The sequence below is a fragment of the Triticum dicoccoides genome, chromosome 5B (genome assembly GCF_002162155.2).
Source record: "Triticum dicoccoides isolate Atlit2015 ecotype Zavitan chromosome 5B, WEW_v2.0, whole genome shotgun sequence".
Lineage (NCBI taxonomy): Eukaryota > Viridiplantae > Streptophyta > Magnoliopsida > Poales > Poaceae > Triticum > Triticum dicoccoides.
The window spans coordinates 490666297-490681473 of record NC_041389.1 but is presented as its reverse complement, the minus strand read 5'-3'; positions in this window follow the sequence as shown (position 1 = coordinate 490681473).

Below are 15177 nucleotides of genomic sequence, written 5' to 3'. Positions count from 1 at the left end.
GATCCAACGGCTCCTCGTTGCTCATATTAGGTGCTCCCCATAGCTTAATTACCTGCTACGGTGATATGAGCATCTAGGTCGCATGATTGGTGATCAGATGGCACATGTGTAGTACTTGTACTTTCTGCGCATTTCCCAAACTCTATCAGCCGTATATTGCAAAAACACTCAAACCTCCTACTGTGGGCCATTAGATCTCAGTCAACTCGTATCACCATAGAATCTATGGTGCGGGAGCACCTCATATTCTTTCGTGCGAGGAAATATAAGGTGCTATCGCAGCTTGGATGCTACGGTGATACGAGCTTGGAGGTCGTTTGATCTGAGATCCAATGGCATCTAAGCAGTCTTTGTGCTTGTAAGCAGGGGCCGAACTCTTTTGGGGCTTTTCTGCAAAAAACCATTCGAACCACCGAGGAGGTGTTGGGTCACAAATCCAATGCCTCCGAAGAGCTTGTATCACCAAAGCATCTAAGGTGTGGTAGCACATGATATTCTTACATACAGGAGAATATGATGTCTGTCACGCCCAAGATGCGACCCTATCCTAAAGGAACTCGAAGGTCCCACCAAGGATAGAAGCGCATCTTGAAGACGCTTTTGCAAGGTGGATATCATTACATCAACATTACATAATAGATAGGGATACATACACAAGGCATACGATGCCACACGAATACAACATCATCTTACATAAGATCACCATCCGACTACGGATGAAACACAAACAGAAACTCAAACGACATCCACCATGCTAGCCCAGGCTGCCGACCTGGAACCTATCCCCTGATCAAAGAAGAAGCAGAAGAAGAACTCCAAAACAAGCAAACATCGCTCTCGCGTCAAGATCATCGCATAACCTGTACCTGCAACTGTTGTTGTAGTAATCTGTGAGCCACGAGGACTCAGCAATCCCATTACCATGGGTATCAAGACTAGCAAAGCTTAAAGGGAAAGGAAGGGTAAAGTGGTGAGGTTGCAGCAGCGACTAAGCATATATGGTGGCTAAAGATACGCAAATAAGAGCGAGAAGAGAGCAAACGGAATGGTCGTGAAGCTAGCAATGATCAAGAGGTGATCCTGAATTCCTACTTACGTCAAACATAACCCAAAGACCGTGTTCACTTCCCAGACTCCGCTGAAAAGATACCATCACGGCTACACACACGGTTCATACGTTTTAATTCGAATCTGGTGTCAAGTTATCTACAACCGGACATTAACAAATTCCCATCTGCCACATAACCGCAGGCACGGCTCTCGAAAGTTTATACCCTGCGGGGGTGTCCCAACTTAGCCCATGATAAGCTCTCACGATCAACGAAGGATATTCCTTCTCCCAGGAACACCCGATCAGTCTCGGAATCTCGGTTTACAAAACATTTCGACAATGGTAAAACAAGACCAGCAAAGCCGCCCGATGTGTCGACAATCCCGATAGGAGTCGCACGTATCTCGTTCTCAGGACACACCGGATAAGCGAAGCGTACAGGTACCGACGTAACCCAAGTTGCCAAGGGATGGTCCCGCACGGTGCTCTAGTTTGGACCAACACTTAGACAAGCATTGGCCCGGGGGGGATAAAATAAAGATGACCCTTGGGTTAATTACTCCCAAGGGAAAGGTATAGGTGGTGGTGAGGCAAATGGTAAAACCAAGGTTGGGCCTTGCTGGAGGAGTTTTATTCAAGGCGAACTGTCAAGGGGATCCCATAAATCACCCAACCGTGTTAGGGACGCAAAATCCGGGAACATAATACCGATATGACGGAAACTAGGGCGGCAAGAGTGGAACAAAACACCAGGCATAAGGCCGAGCCTTCCACCCTTTACCAAGTATATAGATGCATTAATAATATAAGACATATTGTGATATCCCAACATAATCATGTCCACCATGGAGCAATCTTCATCTTCACCTGCAACTAGCAATGCTATAAGAGGGGCTGAGCAAAAGCGGTAACATAGCCAAACAACGGTTTGCTAGGAAGGGTGAAAAGGTTAGAGCTGACATGGCAATTTTGGAGGCTTGGTCAACAAGAGATAGGTAGCGCGGCAAAGCGATGGAACGAAGCAACTAGCATAGCAATGATAGTAGTGAGATCCAGGGTAGCGGTCATCTTGCCTGAAATCCCACAAGGAAGAAGAACGAGTCCATGAATAAGACGAACGGATGAAGCCACGAAGACGAACCAAGCGTAGACGAACGAATCCTCACGATCGCAACGAAACAGGAACTATCGAGAAGAAGCACACAACATGGTAAACACACCACACAAGAACAAGGCATGATGCTCAACCAAGTATGATGCATGACAATACTACATGAATCTACTCATGGCACGATATGATGCATACAAGAACAACACATCAAAGCAAGGTTAAATGAGGCCGGAAACAACATATAACAATTCCGGTAAGTCCTCATATGCAAATTTAGAAATTGGTACAGATCTGAATAAACTTTATGTTCAAGTTTTTAAACAGCAAGTTAAGATGCACCAAGATGATCTACACGAACTTCTAGTCAAGTTACATATAAAGTTCGTTTAATTCGGAGCTACGGCCTAGAAGATATGAGCAAAACAAGTTAAACATGGCATTGGTGCAAAATGCATGCAAACATCAAGCAAACACCTCAAAACAAGGATGCAACATGATAATATGAAACTACATGCAAAATCAAGCAAGTTTCATATAGAGCACACTCAAAACGGAGCAACGGTTCAACACATACACTACAAGTTTAAAGGACAAGCTGTCCAAAACAGCAACTAGGCATCTTACAAGCATCTAAACAACATGATACAGCATCTCAATGTGAAAACAAAAGGCATGGTCATGAAGTACAGGTAAAGCATGAAAAAACACGAACACTGAGCTATCTCCAGAAATCACTAGAACATGCTCAAAAGGACATGGAAAGATTGCAAATAATAACAGTTTCAGACTTAACAGGAATAACATCAGGTTGCAATGTTTAGAGCTATAAAACAACATGCTACAGGAACTTAACATGGCAAACAAAGGCATGTAATGCTAGTACTAAATACAAAGAACAAAACTCCCTTACTGAACTAATTCTAAAGATCAATAGAAAAGATGGTAGGATCCATGCAAACATGGCAAATGATATGACAGGTTCAGACATGGCAGGAACAACGATAAGTAGGCATGTTAGTGAGCTTGTACAACTCACCACAGAGCAATACATGGCATGTGAATTCAACCAACAGTAAGATGACATAATTATGAAGCTAAGAATGGCAAGATAAAGTTTATAGGGTGCATGGATCACTAGCAAAGCTCATGGCAAAACTGAACTTAATGTTAACAAGCTGACAGCAACATTATTTAGCAATTTGAGAGCAAGATTACAACAAGCTACAGCCGGCTATAAATGCAACCAGGGGCATGAATGGAGAGAGCATGACATGTATAACAAAACATCCTTAGTGAATATCTCCATATTATGCATGGAATGACTTGTAGCAGCAGGTTTACATAGCATCATGATATAGCAGATTCAGCCTAGCAAAACAGTAACAGCAAGTACCCTACTTCACGAGCTCGATGCACTCACTACAAGACTCACAAAAATACATGGATGGAACCACTGTAAAGATGCCATGATTTAGTACAAAACACATGTAGAGCTCATGCTCATAGGATGCACACAAAAAATGCAATAAAAAAGACAAATCATCAAGTTCTGTTAACAGACAGCAGTTAACATCATATAGCACTTTTGCAACAATTATTAGGGCATCAAGATGGGCTCAAACAAGCATGGCACAATGGAATGAAATGAAGAGCATCTCTCGTTGAACATTTTAATATATTACACGCACGAAACGGAGCAGTATGCACAGAGTTATGGCAGCTCAAAGATGCACACATAGAATGATTTTTCAGGGACTGGAAAAAATAGTCAGGCGATGGATACTAAACGATGCACTGGGCGCGGGTTTTGACAGGTCCTCACCATGGGCCGAGGCCCATAACACGAAGAGGAGGCCAGGCGGGCTGGGCAGAGGCTGGAGCTGGGCCGACGGGGTCGAGGTCGCGGGCCCACGCGGGGTCGACGCGGTCAACGGGCGCCGGCAGGGTCGAGCAGGCGACAGCGCTCCTCCTGCAGAGCGGGACGACGGCGGTGGCTTGGCGCGTCTCTGGCGGTGGAGGGATGTGGATCCCGTCGGGGATGGATGGATCCGGGTGGTGGGGGCCGGATCTTGCCGGATCCGTCGCCGGAGCAGGGCAGCAACAGGGAGCCGGCGACGAACTCCATGGCGGTGGCGGCGAGGAGCACTGCAGGGGAGAGGAGAGAGGTTAGGGAGATGCAGGGAGATGTAAAGGAGGGCGGCGGAGCTGGCCTGAGGCTTGGCGGCGACGGAGCCAGCCGGCGGTGGCGGGGCGACGAGGAGGGGCGCGCTCCGGCGGGCGGCGCTTGGCGGCGGGGAAGCGGGCGAGGAGGCGAGGCGCAGTGCGGGCGCCTCGGGCCCAGATCGGCCTGGGGTGGGCCGCGGATGGGCTCCGGTGGGCCCGTGCGGCTGGAGGCGTGGGTAGGGCGACGGGGAGCCAGGTGGCGCTGCGGGATAGGCTGGCGGCGGCAGTTGGTTGCGGCTCAGCCTATGGCTGGCTGCCACGTAGCGCGGGTGAGGTGGAGGGCGGCGGCGCAGGCGAGGTGGCGGCGACAAGTGGCGGCGGGGCTGTGGTTGGGCGCGGATCCCGAGGAGGGTGGCGGCGGGACAGAGGTAGGGGAAGGCTAGGGGTTAGGGTTTGTCCAAAAATGGAGTGGGGTGTCCATTTATAGCGGGTAGGTTAGGTTAGGGGGTTTTGGAGCCTCCGATCTCGATCGGACGGTTCTGGACGCGAAGGGGGTACTAGGTGGGCTGCAGGAGGGATTAGTGAGCTGTGTAGACTGGGCTTGAGCTGAGGGGAGAGAAGGGACGTGAAGCCCGGGAAGGGTTTTCGGAGACCGAAAACATCTGATGTCTGTCCGGCGAAAATGCCGCTATATGTCTAACGGTTGGGCTATCAAACGGACTCCGAATGCGACGAAAATTGGCAGGCAGTCTACCTACTCTAAAGCAACACCGCACGCCAAGTTTCATCCCATTCCGAGAACATTTTTATTCCACTTATAAAATCATATTTCGGACATGCCGCGGGCGCGTGCGAGTGTGGTCGGGCTCAGAACGGACAACGGAGAGAACCGGGGAAACCCGAACGGATGCAAGTTTTAAAAAACATGCAGATGAAAAGCAGATGATGACATGGCAAAATGCAACACACAATCAAATGACATGGCAATAACGGCGAATAACTGGCGGACACCTGGCGCATCGAATCCGGGGCGTTACAATGTCCTCCTTCATCTGAGATGCTACGGTGATACGAGCTTCGAGGTTGTTGGATATGGGATCAAAGGGCATCTGAGTAGTTTTTGTACAAATTGTGTGCAATTCTCAAACTCATCAAGGTTTCCTACAAAAATATTAAGACACATCATGTGAGCTGCTATATCTGATCTACAAGCTCCAAGCAACTCGTATCGGCATATAGCATCTAAGGTATGGGGGCACATGATATTCTCCCGGGGAGGAGGGGTGGGGGTGCACAACCAATCGATGGTTGCGAGGGTGGGGACTAATATAGTCTAAACAACCTTAAACAGAGCTCCACAATTTTACCTAAGGTCGAGGGGTTGACCCCTGACAATCATAGCTCCGCCTAAACACAACATTTGCATGTACTGTAGTACTAGACTTAATATTCATGTTCCAGTTTCATGTTCATTTTAAATATTGAACCGAGGACCATGGATGTCTTACATTTTACTCCCTTCGTTCCTAAATATTAGTCTTTTTAGAGGTTTCAAATGGACTGGCACATAAGGATGTATATAGACATATTTTAGAGTCTAGATTCACTCATTTTGCTCCGTATGTAGTCACTTGTTGAACTCTCTAAAAGACTAATATTTAGGAATAGAAGGAGTATTTTTGAATTCGTGTCATACATACATGGTTTGGAAAATTAGATGCACTATACTTATTGGATTGTTGTTGTGTTCGTGTGTGTGTGTGTGTCTCTCTCTCTCTCTCTCTCTCTGTGTGTGTGTGTGTGTGTGTGTGTGTGTGTGTGTGTGGTCATATGCTTGATACATACAAAGTTTTCTCACCTCCATATTGTTCATCTTTTAAATTTGAATTTGCATTGGAAAACTTACTAGGGATACCATCAAATGTGAAATCCACGTTGAGATCACTATATCACAAACTCACTCTAATTCAATAACTTGTCATAAATCAATTACCACGTTGAGATTAGTATTTGCAAGGAAAATATGGGTATTGTAATACACATAGATTCGTTCGGCAATTTAAAAGGTTCCTTTCATATTCTCGAATGGTAGGACCCAACGGCGTACCAGCCAGACCTTGGCTCGTGTTGATCCTAAAAAATAAAAAAAATAAAAATAAAGGCTCATGTCCTTAGGTGGCATGCATGGTATGCACATTAGGCAACCCCAACCAGTCCCTCCTCAGCGTTTCAAGTCGAAATATCTGGCGGCCAGAATTCCAGCCCTAGGAAATTCCCCTCATGTCCCTAGTCCATAATGACTACCGATGAACAATGGAGGTATGCTTTAGTAACTAGACAACGTTACCTACCGTGCCGAGCACGGTTCAATTCCCTCAGTCGCCGCTCGTCAAGGTCACCCGTCAACTGCATTGCCTAGTACTACTACTACTACACCAGGATGAGCACTAAATTGAGCCCGTTTGTTCGTGCCTAGTACTTGAGTTAATATATCAGGCAAAGGATGGCTCTCCTCTCCCCTTCCCTCCTCCCACCTCCCACCACCTGCCATGGCGATTGCTAGCTTTCCCTCCAATGGAAGGGCTCTTGCACTGGGATTTTGCACCGGGCTTGGCCCTGGCAGATCAGGTGAGATGCAGGTTTGGATCCACGGTTCACTTTTCCCCCTCTCGGGACGCCAAGGAATTCTTTCTGGTCGTCTCGTTCTCCTCAGCCTCCTTCTGCCTTTCAGTGGATTCAGTTGGTATTGCTCTTCAATGTTGCATTGGTGGTATTAGTTCTGGTTTCAAGGTGGTACAATTGTCCTCTCGGTCATTTCGGTTCTCTGTGGCCAATAATAAAGTGGGGCACTTCATCTATGGTCTCAAGGATCGAATTTGGCCTGACTTTGTATGCCATTTTCATCTTTTCAATGGAAGATTCTCCCGGTTCTCTACTGATCACCATTGGCACGCTGATGAAGAGCTTTCTGATCTTTCCTCTAGGAGGACAGTGGCGATCAAATCAAATTTGGGTTTCCTGCACAAGCATGATCCTTTGGACAAGTCATCCGATCAGGAGCTCAGCAAGTTTCATATTGCTCCTATTACTCATATGCATTTCTCTAATGCTAATTCTGATGAGGCCTCTACTTCTTCTATGCCTTCGGATAACACTCGGATGAACAGCACGATGATGGCCCCACCGACAGTTCAAATTTCACCCCCCAATCAGGGCGCTCAATCAGGTGTGACAGACAAGGCTAATCAGCAATTACTACCACCAGTTACTACGGCCCATTCACTACAGGAATATTATTTATACCAGGAGAAATTACAGGACTCACAATTGGCTAACTACCTCATCTTGGGAGGCTTTAAATGCTTGATTGACACTCCTTATCCTTCCCCTCCGCAGTGTTTTTTAAGATTGGCCTACAAATATGCTCCTGAGCATTCTCAATGGCCTCCGGTCCTCACGAATAAACACAAGGCAGATTTGGCCCAAGCCCAATATACTTGGGAGGAGATTACCACGCTTGCATCCAACTGGGTCGTACTATGTGCTAAATGCCTCCAATGGGGCCACCAAAAAACTTCCTGCCAAGCACGACTCATTTGCATTCAATGCTCGGCCCCTAGCCATAAGGGATTTGTTTGCCCACAAAAAATGGCAAGTAAAATCGAATCAATTACCCCTGTTCTTTCCCCGAGCCCAAATGGATCTATTGCACCTACCATTCCTATGCATCAATCTTTCCATCCAAGAAAAAAACGCCAGACCGTCCGATGTGAGAGTTGTGGTCACTATGGACACGTGTCATCATCCTGCCTGGCGCGCTGTAGAGCACAAAGATGGCAGTGGATTCCTAAACGTCACACAATTTCCATTCCTACCCCTCACGGTTCGCCTTCTGCCTCGGCTTCACCACCGCCCCAGCCTATCGCTGTCACTCCACTGCCCTCCTCCATCGTCGCTCTCCAAGCTGCAACAATGGCGAACTACCCATTGAACCCCGTCCCCTTCCTGCCTCTGGGATGGGCGGTTGAGCCTGGTCCTGCTAACCGGGTGGTTCGCAGTGGCATGGTGGTCTCACCCATCGCGCCGCTCAATCACGACTTCCTCGCCATTGCGGAGGCCAGCCACTTCGTTCCTCTGCATCGTCGTCAGGCCATCCGAGATGCAGTTGAAGGTATGCTGCATGAATCACAGTTGTTCACCACTGAGGCTAGCGATCATCCCTTTGGCATAGGCATCTTTGGATTTGTGGATTCCTTTACGAGAGATACAGCAGTAGAGACTCCTTTAGAGCTTGAAGATGAAGATCCCCTCATCACCTTCGTCCCACACAATGCTGCTTTGAATAGGCGCACCACCACTTTTGGCCCGCAAGTTTGGTTGTTGTACTTTGGATTTCCTTTTGACTATCAGACAGAGTTTTACATCAACAAATCTGTTGGGCGTTTTGGTGGTCTGATCTCATGGTATAACCCAAGACAAGACCGCAGGTATGTCATGCTTCATGTCCAGCTGATTAACATGAGATTGATACCCAAGAGCTTCGTGGTGCGTCAACTTGGTGGAGCTTGTGATTGTTGGACTGTTCAAGTCACCATTCTTCGGAGCAGTGACTGGAATGCGCATTTACCTGAAATCCCACCTGCTGGAGAAGAGCCAACGCCCCCCAATGGCGACCCACATCCCCAGTTCGGCCCTGAGATGACTGCAGAGCAGCTCTACCAGCAGCAAGTGCATAACTGGTTCGCGTAGAATGGGGCTCCACCTGCTATGGGACAGCCAGGCAATCCTCAAAGTGACTCGGACTCTGATACTGTTGAAGTTCAGATTGATGCTGGTTGGGGTGAATGGCCGGCTCCTCCTGCCCCGCAGCTGCAATTACCACCCTACCTCATGAATTTCCAGGCATGGCTAGCGGCGCAGGGTCTGAGTGTCCAAGATGGTCTCCTTCATGAGAACAACATCTCGGACAATGCTGCCCAAGCCTGGAACGACTCTATCACGATGTCGGATGATTCCAGCACCAACCTCCAGGATCAGGCAATGGTTGTTTTTGAAAATAATGAGGCACTTGCTCATTTCACTGCCATGGGCACAGCACAGGAACACAATGTTGAAACCATTACCCTTTCTGTTCAACTGCATAACACTGGGATTCAGTTTAGCTTGTCTGCACAAGGTAATGAAGTGATGAATTTTTTGCTTGCCAATCCTGCCCCCCGTATGCAGCTCAATACCTTCCTCTATGCTGCCATCCGCCAATTCTGGCATCCTTTGGTCCTTGGAGTACTGGCTATGGCATCCGGAACCGATATGAACAGCTACAAGTGCAAATCTCAATTACTCCTGAGGGCCTGGGCCTTCTTCAACTACCCAGTACCAACCTGGAACCCCGTTCCTTTGGACAAACCACTGCTGCCATTCAGGAGCTCGCTAAGACACGGGCTGACCTAACTGAAGATGTTCAGAACACTGACAGGTCCACTGCTGCAAATCAGAGTCATGAGATTCAGTCTTCTGAAGTTCAGTTTGCTGTGCCTCTGAATAATGATGTCCACAGCCATGAGATTCAACACATGGTTGATGTTTCAGATGATCTCCCCGCTGGGCTTGATGATGCACTGACTGATGGTTCCTCTTCATATGTTGTTGAAGTTGCTCTCCCCATCCTGGCGGCTCCACCCATGATTGAGGGAAGAATTCACATCTCGCCATCCAAGAACTCAATGCCAGCCAGCATCACTCCACCTTCGCTTCGGAATATCCTTGAACCGGCTACTGTTGAGATGACTAGCTCTGAGGAATCTGGGTCATCGATGCAAGCCCTCTATGATAGCACTTCTTCAGACTCCACGTCTCTTCTTGCTGACCAGATTCGCAAAGATAAAAAGAAGAAACCTATTGCTATTGATGAATCCACTCTGCATCGCAGCACCCGCTCCAATAAGTACGATGGTTTCAAAGCCCCGTCAATGGCAGACGGCAGATCCACTAGAAGCAACGTCAAAGTAAGACAAGTGCCCGAAGCCCCCAACCACAGCTCCACCACCTCTACTGCACCTGCCTCTGCGCCTCCACCGACACCAGTTCCTATGCTTCAGATGATCGGCACAGTCAGATGTGGCGTTCCTGCGGCTGAACTCTCCGAAGATATCCTTATGGCTGATCAGGAGAGCTCGACCTCGTCCTCTTCTTAAGCCACAGCTTCATGCCCCCAGGCAGCAGTGGAATGTTCTGGTCTGGAATATTCGAGGAATAAATTCAGACGATAAGTTACTAGCTATTAGAAATGCTATCGAGAACTGTGGTTGTGATGTAATCTGTCTGCAAGAGACCAAGCGCATGCATTTTGATTTGGCTTTCCTTAAAACCTTTTGTCCTAAACGCTTCGACCAATTTGCTTATGTTCCCTCCTGGGGGGCTTCTGGGGGAATTATTACTATTTGGAATGGCTTTGTGTTTAATGGTTCAGCATGTTATTCTGAAAATCATGCTCTGGGAGTTTCTCTGACTTCAAAAGCTTCTGGCAATGTTTGGTCTCTATATAATATTTATGGGCCTTGCCAAGGCAATGATCGGGTTCTTTTCACTGATTGGTTATATGATCTGGATATACCTGACTCTGATGATTGGTTGCTAGTGGGTGACTTCAACTTTATACGATCATTTGCAAATAGAAATAAGGCGGGTGGTGACCCAAATGACATTTTACTGTTCAATGACATTATCCGGAAGCAAGCTCTCATTGAAATACCTCTCAAAGGACGATCATACACCTGGAGTAACATACAGGACGATCCGCTACTCGAGCAACTGGATTGGTTTTTCTCATCCTGCCATTGGACTCAATCTTTCCCCAACACATTAGTTTCAACCCTGGGGAAACCAATCTCAGATCACACACCATGTGTAGTACATATTGAAACAACTATCCCCAAAAGCAAGATTTTTCGATTCGAGAACTACTGGACTAACCACTCAAACTTCCTTGAGGTCGTGGCTACATCTTGGAACAAACCATGCCATGCCAAAAATGTTGCGGACACCATCTGCAAAAAAATGAAGAACCTTAGATATGATTTGAAATCCTGGAGCAAAAACATATCCAAGCTTTCTATTCTCATCCAGAATTGCAACCAGGCCCTCCTTGAACTCGATGGACTTGAAGATCAACGACCACTATCCTTACCTGAAACAAATTTCAGGCACATTATTAAAACTCACCTTCTGAAGCTCTTACATTTTCAGAACGAGTATTGGAGGAAGCGGTGCACGATCAGGTACATCAAGTTTGGCACTAAAAACACAAAGGTATTTCATGCACTCGCCACTGAATGTTACAGGAAGAACTCCATAGCCACACTGAAAACACCTGATGGAGCAACTGTCAGTGACCACACGTCCAAAGAGGCGATTTTGTTTAACACTTACAAGCAACGGTTGGGTGAATCGTCCCCACCGGAAATGAAATTTGATCTACCTAACATCATCAAGAGAATTGAGGGACTCGAAGTATTATCTACACCGTTTACACACCAAGAAATCGATGAGGTAGTCAGAACCATGCCCAATGACAGAGCTCCAGGACCTGACGGCTTCAATGGACAGTTTTTGAAATCTTGCTGGCATATCATAAAACATGATTTCTACAAACTGTGTGAAGAATTCTATTCTGGTAACCTAGACCTCACCAGCATTAACTCTGGTATCATCACCCTCATCCCTAAGATCAACTCCCCCAAGACTGCTAATGACTTCAGACCGATCATGCTCCTTAACTGTTGTCTGAAGATCATAACAAAGATCTTAGCCAATCGACTGCAGAAAATTGTGCTAAAAATCGTGCACAGAAATCAATATGGCTTTCTTCGCACACACACCATCCAGGATTGTCTCGCTTGGGCTTTCGAGTACATATATCAGTGCAAGCAATCCGGAGCCCCAATCATTCTGCTCAAGCTCGATTTCGCAAAAGCGTTCGACACCATAGAACACCCCGCCATGCTTGCTATTATGAAGCAAATGGGATTCGATGACAGATGGCTCAACTAGATCAAAAAGATTTTCGAGCCAGGTACTTCTTCCGTGCTTCTGAATGGTGTCCCGGGCCGACAATTTCATTGCAGACATGGCGTTCGTCAGGGACACCCACTTTCTCCCCTAATTTTCGTCCTTGCTGCCGACCTCCTACAAGCTACAATTAATGATGCGTATAGACAGCGCAAGCTCCACCTCCCGATCCCTTGCAATCAACCAACTAATTAACCTGTGGTCCAATATGCCGACGACACCATTCTGCTGATGCCTGCATGTCCAGACCAAGCCAAAATAATGAAGCAACTTCTACTGGACTATGCTGATTCCATCGGTCTGAAGATAAATTTCCAAAAATCGTTGCTCATACCACTCAATGTTCAGGAGGAGATGGTTGAACAACTAACTCAATTGTGGAGATGCTCTACAGGTAAAATGCCCTTCACCTACCTTGGCTTGCCAATGGGCACCACCAAGCCAACCATGGTGGATCCGATGCCAATGGTGGAAAGAACTGAACGAAGACTATCCTCCTCCTTGTGTATACTGGATCATGGTTCTAAACTGACTCTCCTAAATTCACTCATAACATCCATGCTGATATACCCAATGTGTACAATTAGGTTCCCTCCCAAATTGATTGAACACCTTGACAAGATCAGAAGGCGTTGCTTGTGGCGCAAGAAAACTGACCAGGGGGAAAAATCAACCTCCCTTGCTGCATGGGACCTGGTCTGCCGCCCCAAGAATCGCGGAGGCCTAGGGATTCTTGATATCAAAATCCAAAACACAGCTCTCCCCCTCAAGTTTATGCACAGCTTCTACAACAAGCATGACATCTCTTGGGTCCATCTGATCTGGAATACATACTACAACAACAAAGTGCCCCATGCCATGGATGCTTTCGGTTCTTTCTGGTGGAGAGAAGTCATGAATTTAAGTGACATTTATCGAGGGATCACTACGGTACAAATTGGCACAGGTGACACCGCGCTGTTCTGGAAAGATCTCTGGAGTGACCAGCTGAATGATGAAGCTTTCCCCCGGGCTTTCTCATTCACCAAACTTGAGGATGCTTCTGTTGCTGACTTTCTGGCGATAACCAATATCCACACTGGCTTTCACCTTCCTCTGACACAACTAGCTCGGCAATAACTCCAACAACTTCAAGCACGAACCGCAGACACAACCCTGGACGAGGACAAACCTGACGAGTGGACCTACTCCTGGGGAGGAAAAAACACATCGGCCAGATACTATAAATTCTTCTTCAGGAATGTTTCCGCCGATCCTGCCTTTGCTTGGATTTGGGACTCTAAATGCACGACCAAAATCAAAGTATTTGCCTGGCTACTCCTAGCAGATAGAGTTAACACGAGAAACATGCTGAAAAGGAGGCACTACAACGTTGGAAACAATGTCAACTGTGCTATTTGTAGTTGCAACGTGGAAGAGACCGTGGAGCACCTTTTCTTCAACTGCCCATTTAGCCAAACATGCTGGAATGCAATTGATATGTCTTGGCCAGACATTGGAAACAGATTGCAGCTTATCCGAGATGGGAGACAACATTGGCCATCACCATTGTTCATGGAAACCTTCATGTTATCAGCCTGGAGCATCTGGAAAGAACGCAATGGCATTATATTCAGAGGCATCCCCCCCACATTTAACTCTTGGAGGGCTAGACTACAAAATGACCTGGAACTATTATGCCATAGGGTCAAGCCACACCCCTTGTAGAGTTCATCTCTGCCTTCCTTGTAACCTACTTGTAACCCCCTACACCTTAATCTCCGCTCTTGGGGTGCTAACACACCCTCATACTTGTACTGACCCACCTTGTAATCATGTAAACTGATACTTTGACAATAGTGATATAATATATGTGGTAGTAGGATCCTTTCCTACTGTCTTTGACCCCTCAAAAAAAATATCAGGCAATGCACTGGTATAGAGGGATTATCCTTTTACTCTGCATATATAACTTGTCTGAAGTCTAACTAAGCAAAATGTTTGACCAAATCCTTTCTTAAGAAATACAACAGGACAGATGTACGGCTTGAAAATGTATTGCATGATGCAGGTTATGATATTGTTTCGAATCTTGGATCTTAAATTTCAGAAAATCCAAAAGTGAGCATAAATTCTTGAAACAGAGCATGGTCACGTGATATGGCACAAATATTACTTCGTAACTTTTTTTCTTCAATTTGAGATAAGCTGCTTATGACAAGTTGCACAAATGAAGAGCCAAGGTATTTTGGAACAAAGACCTGTCACGTTAAGGTGAATGCTTTCACTATTGAAACCGTGGGCGTTTACGTGCCGCCACGAGTCCCCGCTTCTCATCGGCAGGTGTCGTCCGAGCAAGCGTGTGAGTCGACGGGAGGCATGCAAGCAGACCGCTGTGCAGGCTCACCGGGAGGCGAGCCCTTTGACCAGGCTCCGCCGCCCACCGTCGTCCCAACTGCTCCCACTTTTTTAATGTCACCGGCGCTGCAGTTTAAAATCAACCCCGCACTACCCGGTATCGCTACAATCTTCTCTCTTCCTCTCCGATTCTCCTGTCGTCTATCTCCAACTAACCTGACCTAAACGTACGCCATGCCGCATCACGCTGGTCTGCCATTAGTGTTCTAGTTTCCTGAGGAAGACACCCAGCCGGAGTCTCAAGAACATAGGGTGCTTTGGGACGAGCTTGAACTGGCCTTGCGGGAAGACGCCGCGCCTGTCCCCGCTCCCGTTCCGGCTCCCATCGCCCCGACTACGCCAGAGCCCATCCCCGTGGCATTGATGGGCTAGGAGCCACACATTGTCG